The sequence below is a fragment of the Eutrigla gurnardus genome (assembly GCF_963514095.1).
Source record: "Eutrigla gurnardus genome assembly, chromosome: 3".
NCBI classification, from domain to species: Eukaryota; Metazoa; Chordata; class Actinopteri; order Perciformes; family Triglidae; genus Eutrigla; species Eutrigla gurnardus.
Genome location: NC_139917.1, coordinates 25,922,516 through 25,947,579, shown reverse-complemented (window position 1 = coordinate 25,947,579; position 25,064 = coordinate 25,922,516).

Sequence of the window (25,064 nt, the reverse complement as noted above, 5' to 3'; positions counted from 1 at the left end):
GAGGAAAGATTTTGTATAATGGCATTCCTATGGTTCAAAATATTCTGCTGTGTAGCCATTTCTCCCTCCAAATGTGCTTTACCGTCAACATTCCTGACTGCGAGGCCTTCCTCCTTTTGCTGCACACTTGCACTTGTGTTTTTCTGAATTTTAACCAGCAGTGTCAGCTAAGAAACACCACAGAACATGTGTAAAGCAGCTTTACCATTCATTTTAGATTCCAGTAACATGAACAGCTAAAGTTACAGCAAAACACGGTGATGCTTCTTATGATTTAAAGCAGTTTCCAACGTAACATTTCATCATTTGTTTGGCAAATTGTTGGTCAATTTTCAAACATTGCCGTTATAAATGGGTTGTTTTCTTGGCCCCTGGAAGTGCTGCTTGCAGCATTGTCGAGAACCGTTCATCACTAGTAGATTCCGGGGTTTTTTGGTTGTTAGCAGGTCCAACATCCAGCAGCAAAAGTGAACTGCAGTTCAGCCTGTAAAGGCCCTCTGTGTATGACATGCTTCATGCGTCCACACAGCCCTGAAGCCCCGCCTCTGATGCTACAAAGCTGCTACCTGCTACTTGTTTATTTCCAAATGTATTAATCATGTGACACGTCATGTGTCCAAACTGTACCAACTTTGACTCTGCACATCTTTGGGGCCCCATCAATACACCCGCCGATATGCAGGGACATACACATGCAGCAAGAGATTTGTTGCTTTAAGGTGATTTTCAACAACACATGTCTGTGCAAAACAAAAAAAACACCTTTACTGCTCAAAACTAGCTTTTATGGGTCTCCTGTGGCCACTCCTCAACCATGATGAAATAACCAAGAACGACACTTGGAAGCGATTTTTGATCTGATGTCAATAGTGATGGTCCGCGTGTCTTCCCCTTCCCCCATGCACGCCTCATTACATTGTTTATTGTATAGGAACAATATAGTCAAGTTGGTCTAATTTATTCAGCCCCAAATCACACATTTATCTCAGACGGCATTAGTCGACTCTATTATGATATGCAACCTGTATTTTGACTCCGACCCATTCCAAAACCTCTAGACAGTATGTATTCATTGCAATACGAAGGGATTTCCAACTTTGCTCATCATTAATCAAATAAAGCAAATTTTAGAAATGTAGCCTGGGGCAGAGGAATTGGTATGCTGTGTGTCTTCAGCTTCCCCAATATTTATGAGAATTAGTGCTAATTGCAACACATATCTGCAAACTCAAAATGCCACGCTTTTAAGATACCTATAGACAAAGGTAGCCAGACTCTTTATGTTTACTCCCACCCAGCTTTTGTTTGGCTTAGGCTAAAATTCACAGCTACCGCAGTGGTTGACTTTCATTCACTAATTATAGTAACAGAATGATATTATAAACCTGACACAATAAGAGCATTTCCTCCTCCCAGTGAACAGTATAGATGGATTAGCTGCAATTTACTATCAAAGCCAAAAAGAGACAACGCGGTCCTCTGAGAAAAGCATTGTCGAAAGTTTTCAGTCAGTGCCAAGTTTCTGAGCCGGAGCATGCCATTTTCATTTTGTTTGGCATTTTTGAGATGTCTGAGGGAGTTGGTGTGCACTTTAAGAGATGCTGACATGTTATTGTCTGAGTGCCTTTTGGTCTTCATCTCTAATAGAGAATGGCTTGCCTTTTGTATTTATAATGCATGCTCTCTTTGAGGTTGTTACAGGTGCCACTGAGAGACTCCTTATCAGTCTGTCCTTGTTGATATTCATGCAAACATAATTGTTTTGCCTTCCTCACAATACATTCTGAAGAATATATGTAACACATTAGCTAATTATGGATTCTCTGAGCAGTGTGGCCTTACCCTGCCTCACCTGGTTTCTAATTAATTAGCTATGTTTATGCTAACCATTATAACCTTGACAGCTCGTTACCTTCATCCCAGGAAAGGGTTCTTTCATGACAAATTACTAGGCTGGATGTGTGACATCTCTCTGACTTGCCTGTGGTGTCCCGTGCTGGGGACAAAAGCCCAGATGACTCTAACTGAGCTGTGTCTTGAAGATATGAGAAATTCAAATGAGATCCTAACAGAGAGGGACTGTGTGATGCCGGATGTCTAATGTTAATGTTCTCATTTGAATATAAAAAGAATCTTTGCCATTTTTTTGTGGATCAAAAAAAAATAATAAGAATAAGAAATGTGAATGTGAGTTGTTCAGGCATGACTGACAAGACAATGGGAAAGTTTTACAGTGTCGCCGCCTTTGTCAAACTGGCATTCAGCTAGCGCTCAAACAGAAGGGATTATGGGTTAAATGCGGGGCGCTTAATGGAAATTTAAAAATATTTGTGTCTTGTTTCTGTTCAGTACGTTTGTAATGTTAACTTATGATTCTACAGACAGAAGTGTGGCGTGTTGATTGCCAAGGTGAGGTAGGTGTCGAAGATTGTTTGGCTATATGGTGCCTCAGGCAGCATGCTATTTGGCTTAGCGTTCTTGGTGTAGTTGTAGTTTCACAGGGTGCTTGTCTGCTGCTTGGTGAGTTGAGCAGCATGCTGCAAGTGATAATAGGGTTGTTATTGAAAGGCCACCTGATGACCCTGTAGACTTGCCTGCACTATTAAGGCCTTAACACAATGTGGGGGTGACAAATAAATAAAAAACTTGCCTGTGAATATTATACGTCAAGGGAAGAATGGAAGGAGTGAATCAGGTATGCGCTGCCTTTGTCAAGGATGAAAGCATGGAAGCATTGGTTCGGACCACAAAGCCTCTGTGTAGTTTTATAAGTATAAAGGCGCATGTCAACCTGTTCCACACAACGTGATTGGTTGAAGGCTTCATTTTCATTTTTTCACCATGTTATATTCACTGTGTGATGGTATTCCTGACTCAGACAAGTGTCTCCTCTCCTCATCCTTCTGTGTGAACCAGCGTAGACTTTTCGTGGCCCTCTCCGCCTAAACATTGGCGTTTTGAGGCTGCTGCTGATTACACACCGCCTCTTCAGCAGTGCCTGGCTGCAAGCCTGTGCGTTACGTAGCCTCTAGAGGCTTCCTCTTAGCCCTTTTCGGCCCCCGAGCCCTGCATTGGGTTACGCTCTGAGATGAGTAACTCTTCTCTATGACAACGTTCCTAAGTGGTAAAAAACTAAAATAAATCAGAATGACAAAATTGAAATCCGAATACCTACCCAACGCACATCCGACCAAACCGTGAATTATTATTCCACTAGCCCGATAAATTGATCCTTACAGCATGGACAGGCCCAAACACACATCCAAAACCACACAGGTATATGTTTACTTTGAAAGGAATATTGGCTGATATAGTGTTACTAACTTTAAAAAAAAACTTTATTTACAAATCTCAAACGCTCACTTTTGGTGAGCTCTGGTTTCCTGTCTGAGTTTTCTAACAATGACTACGTCACATTTTGTCATTTGGTTGTAAATGTATTCCTGCTGCCCATCACTGAACACAACACACACATCGGTGAGACGTCTCGTACGGAGAGCATCGTGCCCGACATTCTTTTGTAGTCAATGTTACTTAAAATATTGCATTTTTTTCCCCATGTCCTGAGAAGGCAATTACAGCTTACTCAGACAAATAGGCCTATTCAGGAGAGGTTCATGATTTCCCTGAACCCAACCGAATGTCCTTCAGTGAGACGGAGATAATAATTCATGCTGAGGGGCTCCAGATACGCCAACAGGTCTTATCTACTACTCCTTATTCACCATCATTGCTCAATATAGTGTATTGTCGAAGGCAAATTGAGGATGTATAATTCAATAAGCAATGTACTAAAGAATTAATATATTCAAGTTAATTATGCCACTGTGTAAGGGAACCGTTGTACATCGGATTACCAAAATGATTTTTACTTTTGACCTTGGTCTCTGCGGATCAGCTTCATTATGGGGTTTTAGTTATAGCTTAACATTTTAAAACAATTGGCATGGAGCGGCCACTTTATTTATGATTCAAGGATTGATGTGCTTTGTTTAAATAAAATATGGCTGAAAGGTGGAAGTGTGAATGAATCTGTTCAAGCGCGTGATTAGATGAGAAATTTATTTATTCATGTTTATGTTAGGTTTTTCGCTATTCTTAAGACAGCTGCTCCGTGGAGTAAAAGCTGCAGAGAAGATTGAAAGGAGCTGGCTGGTGTATAAGTGTTGATAGACGAACTAATGATATCTGAAGGTTTTAATGAGAGGTTCTGCTTCTCTCAACCTTCACGGTTTCAATATGCAAACCACCCTGCAGGTCCTGTACCTGCTCTGAACTGAACAACTTGTTCAGCGGAAAATGAGTGGCCTCATTGTATATCCTCCCAACTTTGACAGCTAGGAGACGCCTAAGGCTCATCCCGAAGCTACTCCCTCGGTTTGTGAGAGCAGAGCTGCGGCAGAAAGACTTGGATTTTTGCAATTGTACATTAATTGTAATGCAATATCAGTAGCACTGTTTGTCCTGACACTTAATGCCTTTGTAGTCCCGATTGGCGGTATGAATTTTAAAATGGAGAGGGCACCACTGGAAAAAAAAGTGTTTGTTATTACTTGCTGGCCGATGGCAGCTAACAATGATGATTTAAAGCAAGAGAACAGGTTCTGAGGTTGCAGTGTCAACGTCAGCCTCAGAGGATCACAGCAACTTCTGTAAATTCACATTGCATTAACTTTTAACTATGCAGTCCTGGCTCTTTTTGTCTGCTAGCCTCATTTTATTAGATTTCCCAATTATTATTCCTTTTCACCGGCAAAAAGGCACACCCCCGACACAGTAAAAATAATTAGGTACTCCCAATAATACAGTAGTGGGTTTGGAGCGGAGTGAAGTCTCAGGGTTTTTATTTCTTCTTTTTTTTTCCAGAGATCACGACACTCTAAATTACCTGAAGAATACCTGGAGCAATCCATGAACCTAATTAACTTCCCACAGAGATCAAATCAACACATCATTTTCAAATATATGGGAAGTCAAAACGAGCATTTGCCAAGGTCTTATCCGTTCCTTTCTCTCCCTTCTGTCTTGTCAATGCTGCTCTCTCTGGGATCTATTGCATGGAAGCAGAGCTGAAGAATGACGAGGGAATCTGTGGGAAGGACCCATTTATTCCATCAAGTAATCAATGTGCAGTTTTAATTCATTTGAATGCACTCAATCATGCCCCTAATGTTGATGGCTCACGGTGAGCATCAGTTATGCAGGAGTGTTATATAGCTTTGGTTTGGACCCATTTCATCAAATATTTATGGGGTAAAAAAAAAAGAAAAGTGCATCAAAATAGAAGTGAACAGAATTACACTTAAGTTTCTCATGTTAGGAGCTCTTGACTTGTACTGTTCTGAATACTGAGAGTTCTTTGGTCCAGGTTTCTTTGTTTTTCGGGTTGTAGAGGGCGCTGGAGGAATGAGACATGTCACGAAACTTTTTCTTTTTTGCTTATTTACTCAGATGAACTCATCAAACCGATGCTTTCATGCCATAAAAGGCTCTTGTCTGAATGGACATACAGTACAAAAGCAAGTGATGCAAAAAGGTGAAATAGGGCTATAACTCTCCAGCTCAATTGAGCCTGCCTTTTCTCCTCACTCTTCATCAGCCTCGTCTGCCTCGCTTCTGTCTGCCAGTGTGTTTGCTTTTAGATGTGATGTGAGCGTAGTATTCTCTCAGACCCAGGCAGTTACTTTGTGAACAGCCGCTGCCTGCACACTGATGGTATTTCACTGCTGCATCCCCCAAGTTATATTAAATTTGCAACTGGCCCTCTTTAAGTCTTTTTCATGAGATGTGTGTTTTAAAGAGTGTGTCAATTCTTAAAGATGCCCTTGGCTTTTATCAGTCGTTTTTAAGAAAGCTTTCAATAAAGAGTGAGGCGAGAGCCCGATGTGGCGGTGGCCCATTTTGCTTGCATAAACTGCATATAAAATCTTAAACCCCGATCTTAAAGGCTGATACGATCTGACTTAAAACCTTCTCAACAAAGCCGAGGCTTCAATATTAATGAATTTAACTTAACATCGTTTTAACAATGATTCAATGTTTGCTCTATTCACTTTAAAGCACTTTTTCTTGTTCTATGCATTCCTTTTCACGCATAGCTTCGGCTGCTCGGTTCCAACTGCAATTAGATGTTTAAAAGCCGGGACTTCTCCTGTGAAGAAGACGCCTCTTAAAGCCTCGCAAGAAAATCAGCAATGCCTTTTTATTTCACGTTTGAGCCGATCTACAAATAAACCCCGAGCACCCGTGTCTGTTTTTAACAATCTCAAAGTTCCAGCTGTTCTGTTGACCCGTATCCCCCCCGTAGGGTGCCAGGCTAAAGCAAGGGCACAATTACTTCTTATTAGAGCTCTGACTCCTGATACACCTCTACTAGGAGGGGCGAGCCATCAATTTGAGACATGCTAAAGCTCTTCTAGCAGGAGACAGGGGAGCACAGCAAATGTGAGTTTGTGTCTACGGTTGATACGATAGCGGAGTCAGTGGTAGTGTCCTGCTGAGCTCCCGCACAGATCTGAGATCACAGATCCACAGTGCTCACTCTTGAGACCCTGGCCTTCTGCAACATTTACCCTCTACATGGGCTCCTTCGAGCTGCCATTCATACGCCGACGCACATACACACATGCGAGCACATGCACCCAAAGGACAGAAATTACAGTATGTCTTAATTATGTACATATCAGCCTCCAACAAATCAGGTCCTTTGACAGTCCTACATTAAGGAATTATTAAGTGTTTACTCAGTGGTGTAAATTAATCATGTCTTGGTTTGCATTTCACTATGGTGTTTTTTTTTTTTACTTGATTGATTATGTCTACCTTTTCTTATAAAGAATGTGTTTGTTTTTTTTTAAATCAGAAAAACAAATGTGATTAAAGGTTTTACTTTGAGAGTTTGAGCTTATTTATGGCTATTTCAGATGAGGGCCAGGTCATTTTGAATGAAGAAGGATGAGGATGTGAACTTACTGTCATCCCCATGGAAGAAGATGCTGTTCATGCAACACTGACACTTATTTTAGTTCTCAACCTTGCCTTTAGGACCCTCAAAGACGCCACAAGAAAAACCTGAAGGGCGCCAGATGATTGACAAGATCAGGCAGAAGAAAAGCACACCATATTTCTATTATCATAATATTTTTCAGATACTCTTCCTTTTTATTTATATATATATACTGTATTTATACTGTATATCTCCTGTTATCGGTGAAACTCACAGCTCATTAGCACGTGACAAAAGGCTGCACTATTTACTATGCTTTAGATGCTGTATACGCGTTGTACATTGCTTTATTTTGAGGAGTCAGAAAACATATCGTTTGGGAGCCGCTGCTGCACTGCACTTTTACACACTAGCCTCTATAAAAACTTCGGGCCATAATATTGTGAATATATGACATTGGATATTTTCATTTTTAAGACCCCGCTTCTTCGATTTCACACTCAGGGCTTGCATCATGGCAGCACTCTTCGGTTGAATACAAATGCTGGATTATTATTTCTCATCGGCTTGACAATGCTGGATACAAGCGGCGACTATATTCAAAGCACAAAAGAATATTGATCTCCTTTCATTTCATCAGAGTTGGTCTGAATTTTCTGCATAAGCTTGACCTGTACTTGACTTGTCACATTGATCCAGACACAGTCTATGCTGACCAGAGGAGAGAGAGGCCAAGAGCATCAATACAGAAAACGGCCCCTGTTGACTTCGCCGAAAGCTAATTATGCTTAGATTCTCATATAGACCAATTAACAGACTAAAAACTACCAGAGATTGATTTTTCTTCTTTTTTTCCTCGCTTCAGATCCAAACCAAGATAGTTTTTATCTCTCTGTGATCTGCATTTCTACCATAAAAAGAGGTGAGACTTGTGGAGTGATTGCACAGAAAAAGCAACACATAGAAAGATTGTAGGGACGGCACATATGCCCAATTTTCTTACAAAAACAAAAATAAATAATAAATCTATTAAACTTAATTCCATACCTTGCAGGGGTAAAAGAGAGAGAGAGAGATTTTAGATATTCATGTTAAATGCTTTAGGAAAATGCATACAGCGAGTGTTAATTTTGGTAACATTAATAGTGAAGCATTTGCAATGCAGCCATGGTCAGATAATAAATGAATTGCTGACAAAGGTTGCAGTTATGTGTATTGGTCTGCAGTAGGAGTCTTTATAAATGCGATGGCATGATGGGATACACGGTATTGTACAACATGAAGCGTTGTAATGCTCAGCCAGATTTAAAAGTGTGTCACAATCACGTTTTTAGTCACAGTATGTTTTTATCATCTTAGTTAAAGGTTGTTAAAGGTGAGCACATACACACTTCTTTGGTTGACACACTACCCAAATATTAAAACAGTAAAAAAAAAAAAAAAATTGTTTCATCCTCAACATCATATGAGTTATCTTTATCTATTAGCACTAGCTCATTTTCAGATCTGGATCCCATACCAGTATACGGTGGCTGATTTAAGGTTCAGGGATCTGATTGCCTCGGGCAAGTTATTCTAAGAGCCCCCTGATGTCAGTGGGACTGTCTGGCAGAATAAAAGGCAAGGCAATAAACTGGGGGAAAAAGTAGCACACACGCATTGAAATCGGGACCTCCCCGAGGCGATGGCCCAACTGGCCCGTGGTTAAATCCTCCACTGAAAGTGTAATAATCACACCAGAGCCCCACAGAGGGAAGGGAAGAGAAAAAGAGAGAGGGAGAGAGTGGGGGAAGACACAGAGGTACCAAAACAAAAGCCACCCCTCTCTGTCCTGTTCTCTTTGTGCCTTCTATCTAAAGGGGAAAAAAGACAGAAAAATCTTGGCACTAAGAAAGGGAATTACAGCGGCTGTGATGAGGACTGATGGGAAAGTGGAACAAGATCTGAAAAAGATCACAAGGGTTTATTGTAGCTGTGGCAGTCATTCTGATGTGTTTGCAGATACTTGTACTCTAATCCTGTCCACAGTGCTATCACTGGCTCACCCTGGCTGCAGATTAATGGTTAATAATACTCAGTACCCAAAGCAAGAGGCTTTCCGGTTGTAAGATTACTTAAGACACATTTGTGCACAAGCCAAATCTATTAGTGATGGTTGTGTTATCCGTGCCTTTTGTATGCTCCTTCTTGTCTTTTTAATATGCATATGAATTTATTTTTCTGCCGTTCAAAAAATCTATGAAAAAGAAGGAAAAAAAGCGCACGCATTTGTTTAGATAGTATTATTAAGCATGTCCCATTACACTACTCCTGAATGCCTCTCAATTCTTTCCCCTTTAATAGTGCCCAGCAGGAACTCCCACTATAAATCACATTTAGTACCTCTGACATGTTAGAGGAAGTGATATAGCTGCCAGTGCTCTAATTGCCTTATCCTGCATGCCTCTTCTTTGTGTTCCTGTCTTACAGTTTAAGACATTCGCCCAAGTTGAGTACTTGTGTGTGTGAGTGTGTGTGTGTTTCAGATCTGTGTCTGTCTTAAGAATTGTGCAAATGAGGGGCATGTGGAACAAAACACGGTGTCACGTTTTGTTTAAAAAACATCAATTAAGAGAATGTTTTCGATCCAGAAACACAGCTTGAGTGTTACCTCTTTTGTTCTTGCTGGTGAATGTGGGAGGTTGAACAGGCATGCTAATTATGACGGGAAAGGTCAAACTCATTAGCGCTCCCATTGAACTTGCCATTGAAAATTTCCTGATATCTCCATGCAGACTTGACAGAGTTCAAATTAATCAAGAGTTGTCCTACATGCAGCAAAAAAAAAAAAAAAAAAAAATCAAGTTTTTGAGGAGGCTTTTATTTGCAGTGTTTGGTAACAAGACGTGCAAATGGGCCTCTTTATCAAGTGGAAAGGGAACACTTTGTGCACCATTAAACCTGCACAATGCCGTAATCGTCTTTGTTTAGATATGTTAAATAAAGCATATCATTACGCGCTACTGGGTGCTAAGTGGTGTTTAAAGGTCCATAAATTCAATTAGACAACGTTTAATGCTGCCCCTAGACCATGTTAGTGCAGTGACGCACGTGATCCAGGGAAGGGTCGCCTCAGCCATTTTTAAGAATTATTACTTAGGATTTACATTTATATTGTCATTTTAATAGTACGACCCTCTTCAACCGATAGGGGCCTCAGATGCTTCCAGGGCCCCCAGCTCATTCCCCCCTCCCCCAGGACTGCATCCCATTTGTCATTATACATAGTGAGGGAAAAAATGTCTCTTTACAGTCTCAGTCTGTCATTAGGAGCAGTCCCGTTAGCCTGGTGCTAATGCACAGTTTAGCAGCCACCGTGGAAAATGCTAAAGAGGTCCTGACAACTCCTGGGGGTCGGCTAAGTGTGGGCCAAGGGTTTCTGTGCATGCGTGTGTGCGAGTGCGCACTAGCATTAGTGTTTGAAGGGGGGTAGGAAGGGGTCCCAGTGGTTGTTTGCCTGTTTTCCATCAAGAGCCCTCATCTCCTTTATCCCCTTTGTGGCGGAGGCCCTCCTCGGGCAGTTCCCTCTGAGGGGGATCTAAAAAGAGCAGCTGCTGGGGAATGAGTGCCATTTCCTCCTGCTGTCACCAGCACACTGGCAACCCTTAGTGCTCCTGTCCCCCTCCACCCACAAACCCCCTATTAATATGCATATGAACTTGTTTCTCTTAGTTCTGAACTCCAGTGACAAAGTGGGAAAGCATATGCCTGAAATATTCATGATCGCACACAGTAATTAAGCGGTGGAGAAGGGAACTCTACGAGGGAGAGTCACTACTCTGCTGGAGTTAAAAATTGCCCTTTTTTTCTTCTTCTCCAGCACTAAAAAGCATGTTGTCCTCTGCTTTCTCAGTTATCCTTCGAAGCATTTTCCTCGCTGCGTGTGCTGTTGTGCAACACGGAGCCAAATGAGGCTTAAAAGAAGTGCAGGTTTTTGTTTAGTGAGTTAACTCCAGTTAAGTGCCAGAGAGAACCCACAGTTCTCCAACCACATTAACTACCCTTTGACTATTTTCCCCCCATGCAAATACTGAAACTTCTTAGATTTTTAGATGATTTTACTGGAACAGAATTAAAGAATCTATTAACCCACACTATTTTCAAACCTGCTGGATAACATGTTATTGCACTAGAATATTTAGTTTTATTATTATAGTTCATAGGAATACAAATATGAAGTATCTTTTACAAAACATTAATTTAAACTAAATTGATAATAGTGTAAATGTACACTTTCAACCCATTGGGATATCTTATTCATATCAATATAATTTGAGCACAATAATATGTTAATTATTTTTTTTCCCATTTCAGCATTCATGCACTCAGAAATACACTGTGATAGACAAGATATTACATTTTGAAATTGTTGTATTTACCTTCATAGAGATGACACACTATATCAATTCAGGGAATACATTTTGCATTGCATTATTTTCCTTTTTTTTGCAAAATGTCCAGTTTTATGAGGAAAATGCACTTTATGTTTTAAAAGACATGATACTTTGAAGTCAGAGAATAAAGCATGCTGCAGACCATTCAAAGATGTAGCCAGAAGAATCAGAGGACACTGGGGAGGGAGGGAGGGAGGGAGAGAGAGAGAGAGATTAGTCATAGAAGGTGAGAGAGAGAGAGAGAGGAAGAGGGAGGGAGAGCTGTGAGATGGGTGCCGAGGCTTGACAGCCAGGTAGATTGTATCTGACATAAAGCCCTGAGATGAAAGAAGAGCGGACAGCTGGCCCACTGCACACAGCACACTCCATGCAGTTGCACTCACCTCGCCATGCCGCTTGCGTCCCCCCCCCTCCCCCTCTTATTCACCTCCTGTTTATGCTCTCCTGACTGCTCCTTCCACCAGGGGATCACCTCCGCTCCCTGGGCCCTCTCTGGCGGCGGCCGGCCCATCTGAGGAGCAGTGGTCCGGAGTTCAGCCTCCCTCCAGTGCCTCCTGCCTCGTCCTTACACCTCTCGTCTCTGCTCCGCTCCATGCCTGTCATCTCGCAGCCCACTCAGTGCCACACTGGCTTGTTTTGTCAATAACCATTTATTTGTTGCTGGAATGGCAGCAGCCATTACATCTGACCTCCCTGTTTCATCAATTATGGATAGATTATTGGATGTGAACATCTGCAAGAGCTTGCTGTTGGACTCACCTCCTGGCAGGGATTAGATAAAGTATTAAACTGTTGTTTATTGTCAGGCCAAAACTCTACTGGGAAGCCAGAGAATTTCTACAACCCCACAGCAAAAAATAACTCCCATCAACAAGGCACCTTAAATAGTTTAACAATGCTGCCGAGGCCCCCTCATGGTAAGATATGGGCCATTTATTATTTACACTTATTACTGGTTGTTATAACACTCATGGTTAAAGCTCCTGGCAGATGGGGCTTAGTCACTGTTTGTCACCTTTGTAAATGTATGAACCCGAGTCCAAACACACACAGATGCTTGAAACTGTCTATTGGGATAAGTCTTCCTGTTCTGCATGGAAAAAAAACACAGTTTAAACTGCTAATGATTGAGTCCACAACCTCACGGACAGACCACATATACACACATATACACATGCAGTCTCGGGGGTCAAAGAGATATTTAGAAACACTTTTAGGTTATTTATTTTTAAAACATGCCAAATAAAATGTTTAACACATGAATTATAGATTTTAAATGGATATCTTCTGGCTGAATATGCAACACTGGCATCGTATTTAAGTAATAGATGGAAATGGGGGAAATAGGCAGCAGTGGTGCTAAATAAGGATTACTGTGATGACCTGTGGCTCAAGTTGTTCCATAAAAATCTTCCAATACTGTCAAGGATGAGTTTCAGTTTTAGCATGCCATTCTTAATGTCATATTACACTTTCACAACTCCGCCGCCCTAAGCTGTCTCCTATTGTTGTGTCTGATAACGGGATAGACTGTTTGTTTACATTGTTTACAGTTAAATTGCATATTTCATAGTTAATTACTTTAAACATTAAAGGAGTGAAATTTAGCAATCAAAAGCATAGATATGTCAGTACAGGCGTTTCATTAGGCAACGTAGAGAAAAAAATACTTTACAGTTTACGTCCTCTTTGTTTGCTATTACAACATAATTTCCAGGGTGTTTGTACTTGCCATTAGAAGGAGTGCATCAGTGAATAATGAGAGCAGGGAGACATGGTTGATATCAATATGATGATATCAATAATTATGTTACCCAATATCAATCAATATCAGAAAGTTGATGAACGACAATGTTGTTTGAACTTATCATAATAATAGTTGTACATTTTTTGTGCTTGATATTTAAGCTCAAATCATTTGACACAATGCATATAATTTGTTATGCACCACTGGCCATACTGGGTATTTTCTTTCAAATGTATTCTTAGACGCGTTTATTTATGCAGGTGACCTGAAGTTGGACTAACAGGTTTTCGATGGCTGCTTTGTATCTTCCCCATACTGCAGTGAAGAAGAGGTTGCCGCGCTGCCTTTTTAGTCCCCAGTCAAAGCCTCTCACAGTTCACCTTCAAGGCATCTGCTGAGCTGTCAACACCAGTTGTCAAACCGACACTTAGCATTCACATTGTTTCTGTGAAAATGAAGATATGTATTTCCACAGTGTATCCAAAAAAAAAAAACAGCACGTACTGTAGCCCCAGCATTTTCGTTAATGTCTTTAGGTGGTTTAGGCAGTGATGTAACCTCTGTCAAACAGGAAGTGTCTTTTTTTTTTTTTCAGGCTTTGAACAAAGAGTGTGAAAACCTCCCGTGTGCTCGAGAGTAGCGGGGCACTGTGCATCAAAATATCAGTGCAGGTTGAAAGGCACAAAATAAGGTCAGTGTCACCGCACTGCATTATTAATACTCCACTGTTTATCTCCTTGCCCATTGAATCTGTGCACAAGAAAATGCTGCCTCCTATGAAATATTGATGCAATTTCCTAGCTTTACATGTAGAAAAAGCAATCGAAAAACTAGGTGTTACACACTGGCAGCAGGTTGCTGAATGGCATGTCGCCTGGTAAACATAAATTGTCAAACAGCAAAAAACACACTGGTGAAACGCCAGCGAAACCAGCGTGTTGTCATGTTTATTGGAGGACATATTATTGTTTGAACTCTGTGAATTACAAAAATATCTTTGGATATTCATTTATTTGAACAATCACAATAACTTTTTTGCCATGGTAAAAATACAAGATTAATGTTATAATTACATTAATTTCATACGTTTGTTGGGTAAACAGACAATTTGTTTGTTTAAATAGGTAAAATGAATGGTCCACTCATTTATTTAAAACTTGTTTATGAACACTTTAATTCATGAACAAAAATAAAATAAAATATTAGCTACAATCATATTTAATCACAGCTGAGTCAAATCGTATCGTATCAGCTTTGAGTCGGTGTCTCATATCATATTGTATCGGCTAAATTAAAAGCCCATTTGTTGATGTGGCTTGTGAAGTGACTGAACTGACCTTTAGCATATGTCATTCACTTCCAGTGTGTGCAGTATTATTAATTTGTAAAGGCTTCATCCTTTGGAAAAGCTTTATTTCTGTTGAACAGACCTCACCTTGGTGGTTCACTTGAAATGAAAAAGCATATTTTGGAGAAAGAGAGATACTTGAGGGAGAAATCAAAAGTAGTGTTTGTCTGTTTGACCTTCAAGTCAAATAAAAGTAATTTATTGGCATATTAATATTTTTTTATTTTGATGCACCTTTTTATTGTTGACGTATCGGCATCAGCAGGTAGTAAACAAGGCTGCACCATTATGAAGCACAACACGCTTTCTCCCTTTTGTCTTTCGTCTCTTTCATGTTAAAATCACCTAATTAAGCCAAATGCCACTGCATCCAGAGTGCATGCTTCCACACAAACGCACACCGACACACACACACACATACACACACACACACACACACACACTCACAGAGAGAGAGAGAGAGAGCTCTCTAATGATCAACATGCGCCAGCGTCTTTATTATCCCAGCCAGCCAGCCTGTGTCTCTACAGCCGCTTCATGTGCTGTTTAAGTGATTGTAAATCATCCCACAGTAATGGCCGACATTAGCATACTATCAAAAAGCTTTCTTCATGCATGATGTGGTAACATCTCTGGGCCCTAAGTGTTTTATGGTGAGTGAGACCGTATCACCCACTGTCATTAACAATCTAGTGGTGGCCGCGCAGGCAGCTGTACTCGGGCTGCTGCTGTTAGTGCTACCAGATGCGTGAGGAAGATGCAGGCTTGGACTGCAGCCCATTATGGGCGCTGCCTGTCAGGAGCCATTAGGCACATGCTTTTTGATTAATGCTCTAAGTGATGGTGTGAGTACTACTCAGAGACCAGCGCGGGGGAAAGATGGGAAAGAAAAGGTTATCGCCTCACTAAGGAATGCCTGAACAGGCGCCGTAGTGTCAGCGATGATGATCGCTATTATGGTCTGCCTTTTTGCCAAAGCGGTGGCTGGGTGTGAGGGAAGCAGTGTGATGATGATTTTTCTTTTTCACAGAGTGGTTTCAGGCTCTGATTTCCTCTTCCTGTTTTTGAGGGGATCCTGCTTAGGGAGAGGATCACAGGGTGTCCCCCCCCCTCCCTCTGACTGCTATTGTGACCGATGAATTATTGATTAACCTTGGTAATAGAAAAGATATAACTGTGGCATGCTTTGACCTGACTGTTCTGTGGTGGATAAGTGTTAATACCAAATAGATATGCATATGCATGCAGATGATTACATAAGAGTTGAAATAGAATAAAAAGTAGCACTCGTCTGTATGAGAATGCATTGCTTTTATTCAACAACTCCTTTCATCTAATTGTTAAATAGACATTCGTTCTGAATGATATTTGAGTCGGGGGGGTGATACCAAGACTTTTTGAGATTTTATATAACTATTATCTAACTGAATATGTAATCATCTATTCAACATGTCTGTTGCGTCAAAATCTAGAACGACAGACAGTGAACTTCTTAGAAAAATGTGAAGCCAAAGTGTTTATTTGATCATGGCCATTACAAATTTTCATTTGGGCCGCCTTCTCTGTGTAACAAGTTATTCTCCGGAGCAACAAGACCCATGTGTTCTCATGACATGTTCAAATGAATCCATCTGTTCAGGTCGTGTTGCTGTGATGATCTCACCTTCCACAGCGGATCAATAAACGAAACGCTATGTTTAAACTGAATCAAATTTTCCAGTTGTGGGGTTGGGCTTTCATCCGCAACAAGCCCCTACAGTCATCACTCTTAGCTTTACCGTATATACAATTAAACGCCCCAGTAACCTGCGCGTTTTCATTAGATTGGACCTGTAGGGATGTAGCCACACGGTTACCCCCACCCCAACCTAAAAGAGATGACCAGCCGCAGTAATTGCATGCCGCTGTGTTTACATTTATTCATGAAATGGAGGACCGCCTTTTCATCCCCATTTCCACCTGTCACCCATTCCATTTGCCGCGTCAGGAGAGAACCCCTGCTCCCCCCCCCAGCCACCCCTCCACCATACCCCATCCAACTTGATGCGACAATCACTAATCAGTCCCTCCCCTCGCGAAGAACCACTGCCTACTTGTTCCCTACCGATATTTGATTCCCCGCCAGCCTGAGCGAATGATTACGTTTTCATGCATTTGGTTCCACCAAAATGTGTGAGCACTCAGCCACATCCTTTATTGATTACTTCTAGTGCAAACAGTAGGCAGAGTGTGATATACATAATTGGACAGTTGTCAGGGGAGGTCTAGCAGTGATAACCAGCATCTTATTTCCCCTCCCCGATGGATATATGACACACCTTGGAAAGTGATCACTTGCTCCTTATGTAGGGAAAAGATAAATATGTCGGCTAAATGGCTTTAACAATGTCGAGCTCACAATGATAACAATGTGCCGATAACCTGATGTTGATCTCAGCACGAAAAAGTGTGTGGCGATAGCTGCAGTGATGAAATAAACCAGTTTTATGACTGATGTGAGTGATGATACATCACCACCATACAGTGTGGAGCGCAGCCCTATTTCTTTGAACCGCCGTGCATTAAGAGAAAATAAGACTCAAGAGAGCAGACGCAGGAGCCTTGTAGTTAATATACACAACATGCGCTTGGCTAATTATTTTCCTGAATGCTCATAACCACAATAAACTGGCTGCACATTGCTGGAACAAAAGCTGGCTCGCCGAGCCAAAATACTCTCTCTTCAGCCTCAAAAATGACATTTTCACAGGCACAGTCGAAATAATAACACTCTAATCATCACTAGAGTCAACATTGTTCTGTTAAGAAAAACAAAAAGACATGCTTAAAGTTTGTATTTTAGTAATGAAAAGCAAACAGTGGCTGCTGCAATTGCCCGACCCGTGACACGGAGGTGATGAAATGTGTCAACAGAATCTCAGGTCAGCCCTTTCTCTCTCTCGATAATGGATTCAGCTGCACAAATGGCAGAACCACAGATGTGTAATAACTCTATCAAACTCACGTCTCTGTGTTTTCTTAAGGTTAAACACACACAGAGACACGCTCTGGAATCTCACATTTTACCTCCTCCTCACCCTTCATCCATTCCAAAGAATAATTCTGTGTGGTCAAGGTTACAACCACTGTTTGTGTTTGTTGGGTAATCATACAGCATATCCAAGGTAAGCCTCCCTCCACTCTGGAGCCTTCACATTACAAAAACATCCACTTACACAGATTCATACATGGAGACACTGACACTGGTTGGGAGTTCGGCGGGAGGGAGGAAGCAACTGAAGTGGGACCCAAACAGAATCCATATTTAATACGATGTTCCCTCTTGGTCATGTACTCTTTCAACTCAGCATAAAAGAAGCTACAGAGACTTTGCTCTCTTTGACCAAGGCATTGTGGCATCAGAGATGAGCTAGTACCCTGTATAAGTAAATGCAAATCTGTGATGGAATGCTGCACAGAAAAAAAAAACCAACATGCTTGGCACACGGTGGTCACACAGTGGTGCTGGCAACCGCAATCCTTGATGCACCGCCCCTAGATTTTTAAAAATCATTTGTTAACATTCTATTGTTAACACAAAATTGTAACAGCAGATCCAGTTTTTTTTTAATGTGCTTGAGATGCATTATTCAAGCTGTTCAAATTCCATTGAAGTCTGATGATGGTCTACAACGTTCTGGATTTATGGAAATGTTTGGATCGAATCAGTCGGAAACGTTCCTCGGCACGGTAACATTAATGAACAGGCTGGCAGTGAAAATCTAAATAATAATAAATATGGAGTGAAGCAGAATATTTTGTTGGATAAAAACATGTGAATTTTGGAAATCGGAATTTTATTTTTCCCAGTAAATCCTTTGACTTTTGAGCGCTATATTTGTCGCTGTCAATTTACGGAGAGTGCTGAATTTATGTTGCAGTTACATATTGTGAGGGGAAGGAAGAGCTTCCAAAACATCCATAGCCCCAGGGTCATGGACTACAGCCCATGGAAACCTAGACTTAAGGTACTGCGGCGTATAAGCATCGAATCCTGCCGCCACCAATGCACAAACATGTCCAAACATCTCACTGTATCTGCAGCCGGCCAGCATGTAAGCGAAGTGGAAATGACATGTTCAGTGATCCAAACTCATCTATGAAGCCAGTGGTCACAGAACACATTAGTGCTGCTCTTTACTGCCTACCTATTGCTGCCATTTTGTCGTTGTTGTCCTATTGCTAATAGCAACATTATACCAAGTTAATTGCGTGGTTCTTGGAGGAACATAATAGGATTGATAAAAGATGTAGGCCAAAAACATGATCAAAACAAGAAGCTTATTAGAAAATGAAAATTACTAAACGGTCAAATTGATATCCAAGTATGCTGTGCTATCCATCATTGGATGCCTACCTGAGGTACTTTCAGTTTTCCGGTGCAGTAAGTATCAAGTATCAACATAAGTATCATCACATAAGTGATGTATCAACACCTCGGGCAAGCTCGGCTGTTTTTTCACCTTTTAGCAGTGGACTTGTTTACTACCCATCTGATTCTGTCAAAAAGCACCATTATGCTTTGACAGAAGTACTTGTTGGCAGGATCGGCAGCTGGCAACTTTCATATGGACCCGCCCCATCTTTTCTCCTTCTCTTCATTTGGTGCTGGCAGATTGTTAATGTTATCACTGCTGCAGCTAGGCGGATAAGAAATATCTTATTTTAAAAATTTTGCAGCATCAACATTTTCTTTCTGACCTTTTTCGCTCCTTTTATTATCAATTAAATGTAGTGCAACTCCGCTCTTTCGGTCTTTACTTCCTGCGGTTATTTCCCGCTTGACCTCTGACTTTACTTAGACGGCTCTACTTGTAGAGGTGGTGGGAGTTGACGAGCATCTGTACCACTGCACCTGCTGTGTAGGTTGCCTATTCACAATTTTGGGACTTTGTAGCCCCTAATCAGATGGGCTGCTGCCCACGAGATACGCCGGCCCATCTGGCATTTGTCAGAATTGCCAGATTGCCAGTCCCAGCCTGCCTGTTGGATGTATGAAACCCAGTCTCCCCACACCTTTTCAACATCAATACTGGAAAGGCAAGATATATTAACTAAAATAGACAATAGCCAGATTTTTTTTTAAATATGACCCAAGTTGCAACCACCCAGCCACCTACCTAATAGCTGTCTAAATTACTGAGGTACTTACCTGTTTAAGTCATGTCCATCGCACTATGGGTATGCAGAAAAGGGATTCAGATATGTTAAGCATAGTGGTGGTCTGGAGTCTATTTTCATACAGCAATTCTTTATTTATAATAGATTGAAACTGTGAGGGGAAAGAGACTCACTTTCACTCTTTAATGTTCTCCACATGCCTCCGCTCACACCATCTCCCTTTTTCCTTGTTTCTTTACCTGCACTGCTCAGCTTCTATGACCTGCCCGTGTCATCTTAGCTGCATGTAATTATCCAGCCATCAAAGCCAAGCTGCTGTGCCTATCGGCCCATCAAGGGTTAAAGGGACACACTTGTCTGCAGTAGTACGCCGCTCACATCTCTGGCCCTGGCGCATCTCAGCAGTCTTTGCTAATGACTTGTAGCCAACAAAATTCCTAAGACTCTCAGGTGGCTTCCTCCAACCAGGCTCTGTGCGATGATGAAAAGCCTGAGATAAAATAAACTGACAGTTGCAACTCATTGCGCGGAGCAGGCAGCACCCTAGCAGCAGCTGAGACCCCGGGAGCCCAGCACTCTCTCTGTTTTTTTTTTTCATCCTTTCCTCCATCACCCCCTCCATTCTCCTCTGCCCTCCTACTGTGTGTCTCAGTGTGTGTGTGTGTGTGTGTGTGTCTGCAGAAGTGATAGACTGCAAGTGTGTATGTTTGTTGTTGAATGTGTGAATGCATTGGTGGTGGAATTGTGTGTGTGTGTGTGTGTGTGTGTGTGTTTGGGAGCATCTACATGTGAAAATGCATGGGTGGAGGGGTGTGTTCTGCAGACGGGGTGCAGGGTTACTAGTGGGAGGAGAGTCGAGATGCCCCTGCCACTGTTCCCTAATTAAAGCCCCTTCCTGCCTCTTTTATTTCAGTCCATTAAGCAAAAAACTGTGGCCACCCCTCTCTCGCTTCCACACATGACACACTCCAATCAATACACTCCCACTGGCTGCCTCACTGGGTGCCTCAAATGAATACATTGCAGTGCAACATTATGTCTAATTGAATTTTGCAGAGGACGCCATGCAGAGCACTGTTGCAGGCTTTTCAGATCTGTTCCTACGGTTAAATAAGTTGTTTTTTTTATTAAATAAATAGATAAAAATATATACGCTTCATTGAATGCTTTTGTTAAATCAAATAAAAAAAGACGCACATGGCTCTAATTATACACTAATTATATGTTACATCACCTCAACAGAAGATGAATTCATGCCTGGTTTATTTTAACACTTTACTTTACGTGATAAGCGAAGCAGTGAGCTACTGACACAGTTCAACCACCTAGCTATCCACTTAGCTCAGCACCACAAAGGTTCATATTAGCACATCAGGCCCCAGGAGAGAGCCTCCTCCTGGCTGGTGGCTGTGGGGGTGCAGCCAGGGATGGGGGAGGCTGGCAGATGGTTCAGTGGTATGTCTGATGGACTGACTGATGGATGGATAGATGGATGGATGAATGCATAGCGCTGACTCTTTCATTCTTCCGCTGTGTGTTTGGTCACCATCTCGACAGAAGTCCCTTTGTATGACATTTACATGGACTGCCATCTCTCTTTTGGCATATTTTCTATCTGTATTTCCTTGACACTGCTATAAACACGAAGGTAACATTTCATAGGGTGTAGGGCTATTGTTTTTAAATTGCTTCCAATTACAATTGAATGCAACAACATTATATATTGAGATGTAATTCACAGCTCATGTGAAAAATATGAACCCGTAGCTACACATACTTTTTAATCTGAAACGGCATCTCAGTCAACAAAGAACCTAGTCTAAATTCTGAGTGTATAACCACTGTTCCTTGTCCCTACTTCTTGTAAACTAGGCTGTTTTTGTTCTCTTCGTTTATAAACAATGTAGTAAACAGTCTTTTTTTTTTTATGACAGCCCTCATCCAGACCATATTAAATAATAAGTCTACCAATCTGACCAAGCATTCAATACCAGTTTTTTTATACCGTTTTTGACACTCAAACCATTTCTGTAAAACAGCGCTGAGGTTGGATATGCAGCCCTACACAGGTCAGAGAACTTTACCTGAAATCAGAGGATCTTTTCAGTCGCCGGTCTAATCTGCTGGATGTCACAGTCTCCCATTTCTTTTCTAATTGATTTGTTCGTCTCTGTCTGACGTTCCATTGTGTGTCTTCAGTGACCACTGCTGCTGTTCCCATGCCAGTTAGCACGGTGGCTCAGTGCAGGTGCCAAGGCAAATATTTAGCTAATTATCAATATTTAATAGCATTTCTGCACTGGCTCCTTTTCCTAAGGTCCAGCAGATGCTATTAAATTTCATCCCATAGATACACCGTTATGACACGTAATAACTACTTGAATATAAAAGAGATTAATAATTTAATGTGAGCCAACAAATTAGGACCATCATTTAAAAAAAAAAAAAAAAAACTAGGCTTGAAACCATTTTGCATAAAACCAGCCCGGTTCAAGGTAATGCCAAGGCTCTCCTGATAAAGAATTACAGCATTAATTCAGCAAAGTGAACTTATTGCTCCGACTCCTTCTCAGGCATCCCTGGAGCATTTGGAGTAGAGGAATGAAATGATAGCATTCATGGGCACAGAGGTGCTTATTTCCATTTCCCCCATCAAACCTGAGTTCTATATGTGTGTGTGTGTTGTGGTGAAGGGGGGAAGGATTGGTCCTTTTCTCCTTACAATTGTTGAGGTCCCTATGAATGGCGTGTTTTTATACCAGAGGTTCCTTCCCCAGAGGGTTGGAAGCCTCTACCAGAGCTCCATCGTGTACATACAAACATAAACAGACGCACACACTGTGACCTCTCTGGGTCATTGCTGGAATTACATAGACATGTCCCACCTTTTTGTTGTCGAGCATAGCATCTGAATTGACTCTCCACGCCGTGTCAAATGAATATGATCGACAGGAGTTATTTAGTCTTAATCCTAAAGATCCACCTCCGGTTACAAAATGAGGTTGGCTGTCAGGTGTGTAGTTGTTCTCAGATGCAACATATTAAATGGTGTACAAATGATTCTCTTAACACCGTGACTGACACATAACAGGGTTATTTTTTACATGTTTATTGTCTCGAAAAAAACCCCCCTCCTGTGTGTTAAGAGGGTGTTGTGAGATTTTCAACATTAAAGTGCGTTTTCAGAAATCCTGTTCAATTCCCACTGAGCAAACACTTCACTTGTGCAGAGAGAGCAGCAGCACCTGGCACGGCAAACTCTTTTAACGGAGCATGTTGCTGGAGGCGTCGTTGCTTGCTTGTGTGATATTACCATTTACCTGCAGTTTAGAATTTTATTTGAATTGGGATGAAAAGATCAGGAGAATGTGTTCGCTGGCAGACATATCTTAACCCCCCGTTTTATTTTTCTTCTTCTTCTTCTTCTTTTACATTCTAATTCCAGACGTGGCAAATGACTTGACATAGTGTTTTGTACTTCTGTACATCCCATGTGCCTTTTGGGATTTAATCTGCTTTGGCAAAGAGGGAGAGAGTCTACAGCATCTCCCCAAGGATATGCATACAGAGGGCAGGAAAACATAAAACGGCTACCTCACACATTGGATCTTTGTTGAAGTGACAAGGTCTTGTTTTGATTTTTTTCAATTCTATGAAATGAAGCATTCTCTAGAAAAGAACATCTCGGATCAAATATTTTGTGTTCAAACATGCATTTATGAAGAAAATGAGTGTGTTGCAAAGTATATGAACTTAAATTCTGATTTAGGTTCACTTAAACATGTATCATTAGGCATGCAGCAGATCCAAAGTGGCCCACAGCACCTTAAACTCTAAGCTAAGTCGGTGACATTTTTGTACAGATATTCTTGGTCACCAGAGAGTGAATCCTGATGACGTTGGTGAGATGAACTGGTGACCGTTGTACATTATGGGTTTAGGCTGAGGAATATGATGTCTGATTTAGGTGATATTCACTTACCTTACTGATTCCATGTTTCTGTTGTGATTTCCACCTACGGCCTATTTATTTATTTTCCTAAATGTGAATTTATATTTTATGCACCCAGTGGTAGAAGTAAAATGCTGGCCCCTATTTGTTTGAAGCAGGTGGCCAGAATTTCACATGGGCCCTTTTAAGCTTTCTTCAGATATTTGTACAGGTTGGATGCAGGTTCCATTCACAGTTTCTCGATATTTAAGCAGTTTTCAACAAGTAGGTTGTAAACAAATACCACGTTGAGTTATGTGAACATTATCCTTCCAAATTGGATATAATATGCAACATCAGTCCAAACTGAAAACAGTTTCTTGGTTGGTTATGCCTGATTATTCTTTTAAAGCTTGTAAAAAATGGTGTTTCTCAATGTCCATAAACATTACACTAATTTTACAACATAAATGATTGGTTGGTTCCGATATCCATTATTAATGTCATGCTACATTAAAGAACACAAGTTCAGCGAGTTTTACGACTTGAAACAAATCAATATTTGAAATCACTGTACGCTGTAATGTGTGCTTTATATGTTTCACATTGATTCAACCTGTAAACAAACACAAACAAAGATATATAGATATACATCCTCTACATCTCTACTTACCTAATTACTGCTGGACTACACTCCAGAGAATAAGCTTCATCAATCGCTGATGTAATACATTTTCAAAGGCAAGACATTGAGACTTACAAAGTAAGCATATTTAATTACTAAGCTCCAAAAAAACAAATCGTGAGACAGTAAAGAGCAGTAAACCCAACTCTAGCTTCAATAAGTCCCATCAGAAGATGTCAGAGGTGCTACATCTTCATCTTTTCCAACTATAGTCTGTCTAAATGTGGGCCGTGAACCTGGAAAGCATTTTTGTTTAAGCATTATAGTGGCTAGATGGTGACCAGCAAAGCATCCTTGAGTGTGTAGTTATTGAAATCAAGGACTAATATTTTGTAAACCCTTTAAAATATACTATATTTAAGTAATTTTCTTGTTTTTTCTGGTGATTAAATGTAATCTTCAAATCTGAAATAGCAATCTTCGTTTATAATTCGAGTCCCATAATGAGTATAAGATGTAGCATATCATCTAAATAGATACACCACTGAAACCTACAACAGGGTTCTATATTTAAATCAACTTTTACTGGGTAAAATATATTTTATATTGTATAATAGTAATAATGTACGTATGTTTCCAATAATGGTTGCTGATTGATAGAGTGACAGTAAAAGCCATTGTATGTTAAAACAGGAAATATACCAGTACTGGACCAAGTAAACTCCACATACTCACTAAAACATTTTATTATTGGGAAAACACATTTATCCATAAGCAAAACATTCTCACACGAATGCTTAGTCAGCACTCCTAAGCTAAAAGTGAGAACTGGTCGTCATAAAACGGTACAAGACAAAAAAATAAAATAAAAAAT